General features: G+C 42.7%; 1 long non-coding RNA gene across 1 annotated transcript in view; it reads right to left on the reverse strand.

The window, feature by feature from the left end:
• Positions 1-1,942: 1,942 nt before the first annotated feature.
• Positions 1,943-7,129, reverse strand: part of LOC112550564 — a 7,619-nt gene continuing 2,432 nt past the window's right edge. The window contains exons 2-4 of the long non-coding RNA XR_003094473.1: positions 3,894-3,968; positions 3,322-3,505; positions 1,943-2,006 (exon numbers count right to left, since the gene is read on the reverse strand). This is a non-coding gene — a long non-coding RNA (uncharacterized LOC112550564). The remainder of the gene's footprint in view (positions 2,007-3,321; positions 3,506-3,893; positions 3,969-7,129) is intronic.

Below are 7,129 nucleotides of genomic sequence, written 5' to 3' on the forward strand. Positions count from 1 at the left end.
AGAAAACTCCTTACAATCCACCAAAGAGCTCACCATGCAAATTGAATTGGCCTGGGAATACTGTGGTGACGGGTGCCCTAACAAACCCAAATATTAGATAGACGGATCAGGCTCAGAGCCTAATGGCACACACCATTGGAAGAGTATTAAATATTTAAGAGGAGGTTTATTTAGAACCCTCTAAACTGACAGGTTCTTAAATGCAAGATCATATACAAGAAAATTCAACATCAGTCTTGTCAGTGGGTGAGTTAAGCGTGGAATATAACCCTGTATAAATAAACAGCCACAGAAATATTCTGTCCCCAGCTCTGCTGAAAGTGCTCAGCAGCAGCAACATCTCCAGCCAGACAGCAAAGGAATCGGGCTGGGTTAAGAGGTGGGGGGAGAAGAGACGGAGCAGACCTATCTAAGTAACTTGTGTAATAAAGCATCGCTTGGGCAGTTCTTTAGATTGACAATTATTTTGGGAGCAGGATAAAGAAGAATCACACTAGAGCCAGGCACAGGTCATTGTCTAGCACAGTTGGCAATTGTCATTGCTTCAAATGAATGATGCTTCAACTGGCGTTTATAATCCATTTCACCATATGAAGCCCACAGTTAAATGCAACTCCCTATGGCAGTCTGGTCCTTTGATCCTCAGGGGAAGATTTACCCCAAGGCAGGTGTTGCAAGGAATTGTTGTTTCTCATTGGAGAAAGGAAGCTATACTGTACTTTATTGAGGGTATCCTCAGTAGACCTCTACCGAGTTTTTCTGTACTGAGAGTACAGCGATGCTACAGAAGATTTCCATTGATTTTCTGTTACTCTTTCTGGCCACTTTTAACCACTTTGTGCTACTCTTGTCATTTCTCTCTTCAGTAAACCTCCCTGGCATCTTGTTTTCCACTGCTGCAATCCAGCGGGAACCCAGAAAATCTCAGCCCTGGTGTTTTTACGCTGCTACTAATGTCAGCACATTGGTTGTGCTAATGTACAGTCTCTGAGAATTTCAAACAAAAATGGTCCACTGCAGAAAATGATGCTGGCCAAGCAGGACAGGTGTTTGCATCTCTGTGGTGGTTAATACTGGCTTTTTTCTTGTGTTGCTTATGAATCACTGTGGAATGGTGTAAAGAGTCTTTGCTGTGTCAAAAAGCCCCCCTCTTAGGCTGTAGTAGAGAGCGGCGGAGCTGGCATTTGTGCTGAAGTGGAAGTCTCCCTCCAGAAGGTCAGCGGGGAAGTGTAATCAGTTTAGAACTGGGTGTTGTAACTTACTTGAATGAAAGATTTTTCTAAAGGTGACATTAAGATGAAATATTTAAGATAAACTGGAAGATTTGACTGGAAATTCACAATGTCCCTCTGAAACAGTCTCCCCTGATTTACTGATCTTCCATTTTCAATTTATGAGCTGAGACCAGAGTATACCACTGGAGGATGAGAATAGAGTAGTCATATTAGAGCCAGCTCATATATCCTAAAGACAGACTTTGGAAGAATTAGAAAGTATAATAAAGTGCCTGTCCCTTTAAGACAGTGACTGGCTCACTGCCAATTTAGAACCTGGAGCATTAGATATTTTAAAAGCCCTTAAAACTGTCATTTTATTTTTTTTGGATTGTGTGAGGTTTCTGCCTTTTATTGGTAAAGAAACAATGATAGAGAGATGCATTGGTTTAAAATTGCATTGCCAAACAGGTTACCTAGGGACAAATTTTGCTTTCCATTACATGACAGTAAATATGGACTAAGCCTCCTGAAGTCAGTGGAGATATGGTGTATTTATATATGTGGAATGGAAAGCACAATTTATCCCCCCCCCCTTTTAAGTAAATATTTATACTACTTAGTAGTTATTGAATGTGTTATGCACTGAAGGCAAACAAGATTCTTTGGGGGTAAATCTGATGTCTTTTATTAGACCACCTCAAATAGTTGGACATTTTCTTCTTTGCAAGCTTTTGGGTACAACCACCCTTCTTCAGGCAAAAGGAGCATCTGCAGTTGTTTTGTGCTCTCCTGGATGGGGTAGAAGAAGGCAGTTAACTCAGTGAGACTCCTAAAAAAAATCACTATTGTTAAAAACAGAACAAAACAAAAGAAACCCCCCAAAACCAAGCCTGACATTGTATTAAGTTCCTGGTTGCTTTTACTGATCTTTCAGGTTTAAAGAGATGGCAGCTATTTTGAAGAAGGTGACTATTTTTAAGCTCTTACAGTTTTTTATTCATAGTTCATCGTCTTATGAGGGCGTGTTTCACTCTGAGTGTATTAGAAGATGTAATTGTAAAGAGGTCTTACAACTTCATTTGGGTTCTGCTTTTTCCTCCACATATTTGAGGACAACGTGGGTGGTGGGATATACTAGGAGTGAAGAGTTTGCAGGCTGAGAGGTGTTTGGATCAGTTAGTGGTTACCCCATACATTTCAGGCTTCCACGGTCGAGGTACAGCATTTTAAATATATCAGAACAATGTGGGGGGAAGAAAAGGTGGAATAAGGGGATGCTGATCTAAAGCCCATTCAAGTCAATGGAATGGCTTCCTTAATGTAACATCTGTTTCGCAGAAAGACTAAGACAGAAATATGTAGCTAAATATTGCAAAGGAACGATGAGGATCTTCATTATGCTCCATGTTTTCAGATGCAAACATTCGCTGACTATACTCCACTCTTTTTTCCTGGACTTTTAATTACTGGTGCAAGTAGAAAGGAGGTTTGAGCTTCACCTATGCCCTATGCCAAAAATTGGGGCCAGTGAGTAATCTTATTTGAGACCATGAGTTGACCCACACTCATGGGTGACTGGTGTCACCTTAGTCGGCGGGGACACGATCCTGCTGCTCGGGGGTGTCCCCCATGGTCGATCTTGCTGCCCAGGGGTGGGTCCCCCCATGGCTGATCCTGTGACGTCTGATCACTGCAGCTGCTTCCTGGAGTGGCTGAGGCTGCTTTTAGGAGTAGCTACAGCAATTGGCCAACACTTGCGGCGGGGACCGGTGTTCCTGCCCACCCCCCCTGCCCATTGCCTAAGCAGCGAGCATGGCCGATCAGGGAGTGCACATGCACCCTCGTGCACCCCCTACGCATCGCCACTGCCCACACTTCAGTGGACCTCCACATGTGCTTGCTTCTCTTGGATTTTCTGGAAACCCGCTATCTTGGTTACCCCGCTTAGTATCATAGAGGGACTTGGATGATCAGGACTGAAATATCAACTGTCTAAAATGGCAACTTGGTATTTCACAAAGGGTTTCCCCCCCGAAGGAATTATCTTCTGAATCTTGCCTCTGGTACCACTGGCAGCAGGGAATAGGATAATCAAATCACTCACCCTCCTCTGGATGTTTGTAAAACATGTAGTCCAAGCAGTCCCTGGAGCACGGTCTAAACTGGGGTGTTCACCGAGGAGAGTGGCATCTTGGCATCCTTCAGCAAAATAGAGCTTTTTCCTTTTCTCCGGTGGAGCTAGGGCTCTGATGATGCATGGGCCATTCCCCTGTACTTCACACAGTTTTCTTAGAAGCAACAGCAGGCAATAAGAACCAAGAACTTAACACGAATACTGGTTTTATGGCTCATTATAACTTACCTGGATCCCTGAATTCTCCCCACATAAGAAAGATGGGACAAACCATCTTTACTTTTGATAGGCCTTGATTTCTCAGTCATCAGTTTCTTCTTTCTGCTAATTGTCTCCTACCCCAAGGAATTTCTCTCCCCCTATTAGAAGGGTTTTGGGGGGTTTTTTGTGTTATTTTGACCATGCTGCATTGGTCTTCACTGCTCAGACCTGATGACGAATGTCTTGCATTCAAAAGCTTGTCTAACTCTGTCCCAACTCTGCAGTTGGCCCAATCAATGCTATCACCCAAAGACAACCTTTCCTTACTTTAAAAGGCTTACTTTATCATCAGCCACGGACTCCATAAACCGATCTGTGAGGCCATCAACTGTTCATTGTTGTTTAAGTAGGGTTAGCTGAGAAGAGAGTTAGTTAATGGGAAAACTGTATAAGTAACAGGTTATTTTTTCTAGGATTTCTAGGGAAAAAAAAGTTGAACAAAAGGTTTCCTCTGATCTGAAACAAAATAGGTGTCTTTCTTCGGGTTTTCAAAACACTTTGGTTAATAAATTTAGATACATTTCTAAATGAGATGTCATTAAAAAAAATCAAAACATCTTGTTTAGATTAAAAAAAAAACATATATTTTTCTTTGGCCTGTATTCAGCAGCATGAAATAATTTCATGAATGTGATTACAAATTAATGACTAGCTTCAGTTGACCTGTATTTGTATTTTCAACAAATGAAACATATGCCCAAATAATGACCCAGTGCTGCAAAGGGTGTTTCCCAGCAGCAACTTCTTTCCTTCATGGGGAAGGAATAATTTCATAAGAGTCAAATAAAAGCAATGAACAAAAGTCACTTTCTGAGAAGCACGAAGTAGCTAAAAAGGGACCGAGCATCTGGTTTTCTTTCTCTTTAATGGGAACTTGCATGAAACTCTGCTATTTATTTCTGCATCACAGTGGCTGAAGAATTCTGTAGATATTTTGATCCTTGCTCTATCTTGGACAAAGTTCTTCTTCAGTTTTGGGCAAAGAGGGTTTTTTTTTTTTCCTAAGCAGCATATGGGATTAAACACACTAAAAGGTTTTTTTTTTAAAGGGATGTTCCTTATTCCTTTCCTCTGAAATGTTTTCTTCCTGGAGATTATGAGATAATACATCTGGAACAACATTAGCTCATCCATCCAGGTTTGTGGCTTTTTTTCCTGCAAATCAGATCCTGGTAATCTCATTCCCCATCTGCCTGAACATATTTTGGGGAGGGGGTAGATATCAAGCAGTGTCCATGACTGTGGTCAGATATTGTGAGATCTCCTAAACATTAGCAGGAAATTTCCATCCTTCAAATTATATCTAAACATTCCTTTTTCCTCTTATGAAGTATTTTCTTTCAGCAGCTGAGAGTTATGGAGGCCCAAGCCAGTAGATTGTGTTTATTTCTCCTCTGGTAATGTTTACTCTGCAAACTTCCCAAGTTGGGTTCAGTCGGCATTCATCTCAAAGGAAAATTATTTCGTGGCCTCAGCGTAGTTATGGCGCGGCGGTGCATTTTTTGTGTAAAGAACGAGTCTTTTGTCACTGTTTGCTTGGATTAAGTGCTAAAAGTACAATAAAGAATGTCTTCACATTTCACTGTGAGACAGCAGGCTGAAGAAAGTGGACTTCCCTTTACCTTATCACTAGCCGAGTACCAACGTTGAATGAGCGTGCCTCAAAAAATCGAGGAAGTCTCTGCCGGTATGGCTTGCTGGGATGTACAGGGGGAGATAACAGAGCGCTCCAGGTAACAGCTGAAGTGCATTTCTTGGAAGTCTTGCGGAAGTATATGCAAATGTATATGGCCTTTAGTCCATGCTATCAATCATTCTTGTTCTTCAACACTATATTCATACTCACTGGGCACAGTTGTTACTATGCTGTCATTTAGTACTTGCTTTAGGAAGCAGAGCTGGCCCATCCTGTGCTGTGAAACCTGCGGTCGAGGGGGCCCTGCAGCTAAGGGGCCTCTGGCGTCTGGCCACTCACCACCACCCCCTCCGCTGCTGGCTTCATGTCCAGCCATTCACCACCTGCCCTTGCTACCACCCCCTCTGCCATCACCTCCACTGGCTTCTTCAGCTGCTTGCCCACCTCCCCCTTCCCTTCCTGCCATTGCTGCCAGCTTCTTTGAGGCAGGGGGTCCCAAAACTATTTCTTGTAGGGGGGCCCCAAAAATTGTGGGCCAGCCCTGTTAGGAAGTAGTAAATGATGGCACAGTAACAACTGTCCTGGCAGTGCAAAGTTATTTTTAGCAGCTATGTTGTTGTACCAATGTGCTATAACAAGGTAGCTCATCACTACGGCGATGTGGGTAGCAATGAGCTACGTCACCATGGTGTGTCGCTATGGCGATGTAGTATCTCGTGTTGACACTCCCACTGAAGTCTAACATTCATATTTCACCTCACCTCAGTCCCTTCCACGGAGGTGCACGAGGGCATTTTACCCTTTCACCAGCCTTCAATCTCAGGACAGGGAGGGGGTCTTCTCTTAAGGCTTTTACTCCACTTTGTTGGCACGCTACCTCAAAAAGGCTCACATCTTTGCAAGCTCACCAGGTTTGCAATCTAATGTGGAAAGGTTCTTGTCATATTCTGTCAAGGTTTCTCATTAAATCTTTTAAATCATGCCACATTTCTAGTTATTAAGTACCAACCTGATGAACCAATATGTTGACATATTAACTTTCTTTCTTTTTTGTGTCCTTGTGACAAGGTATTTAGCAGAATTTGCAGATTTCGTTGGAATCTGACAGGCCGTGCTGTGAGTGCTTCTCCTATGGCCTCTTAACTTGTGACCTCTTGGGCTGTCAACCATGCACCTTAGTGCCTGCACCGCTCCAGCCCCCTGATATATCCGCTAATCACTATAATGAATACCAGGGAACTCTATATTCATACTGTGTTTTAAAACAATCACATTCTTTAATTTTCTATCACCACCCGGTGCCATTTGTCAGATAGATATGGTTAAGATGGCAGATAAGTCTCAGTTGGACTTAGGATAAACAGTCAGTCTACTTGGCAGCGTTTCCTCTAAGCTGCGTGGCGTGTGTGGCTGCGCAAGCGCGCTTGGCAATGGGGCATGAGTGTACCTGTGCGGCCATGCACTCCATGCAGTTTAGAGGGAACGCTGCTACTTTGTTATAATCGGAGGTGATAAGCATAAAAGAATCTCTCTCATAGTTCATTGTCTGGATTTACCTGAACACTTGAAATTTTATGACAGCACTTTTACCCATGCCCATAAAACACATGATTTTCATTTATTCCACAGTTATCAAAGCTATCATAGTCAGTATGGGTGTACAAAGCCTATTTGATTTGGATTTGGCCCAAATCAGGGTCAGTGATTTGATTTGTTGACTTGGATGACTGTCCCTGATTCGATTAATCTGAATCCAAATCTGAAGATTTGATGCTGATTCAGAGAATCAGCGATTCGGACATAGACAGCTTTAGAAGTTTTTTCTACATACCATGAATTAACAGGCACAGCTTGTGAATGCTGGGGTGCATGGAGCATCAT

Source organism: Alligator sinensis, unplaced genomic scaffold (genome assembly GCF_000455745.1).
Source record: "Alligator sinensis unplaced genomic scaffold, ASM45574v1 scaffold1004_1, whole genome shotgun sequence".
Lineage (NCBI taxonomy): Eukaryota > Metazoa > Chordata > Crocodylia > Alligatoridae > Alligator > Alligator sinensis.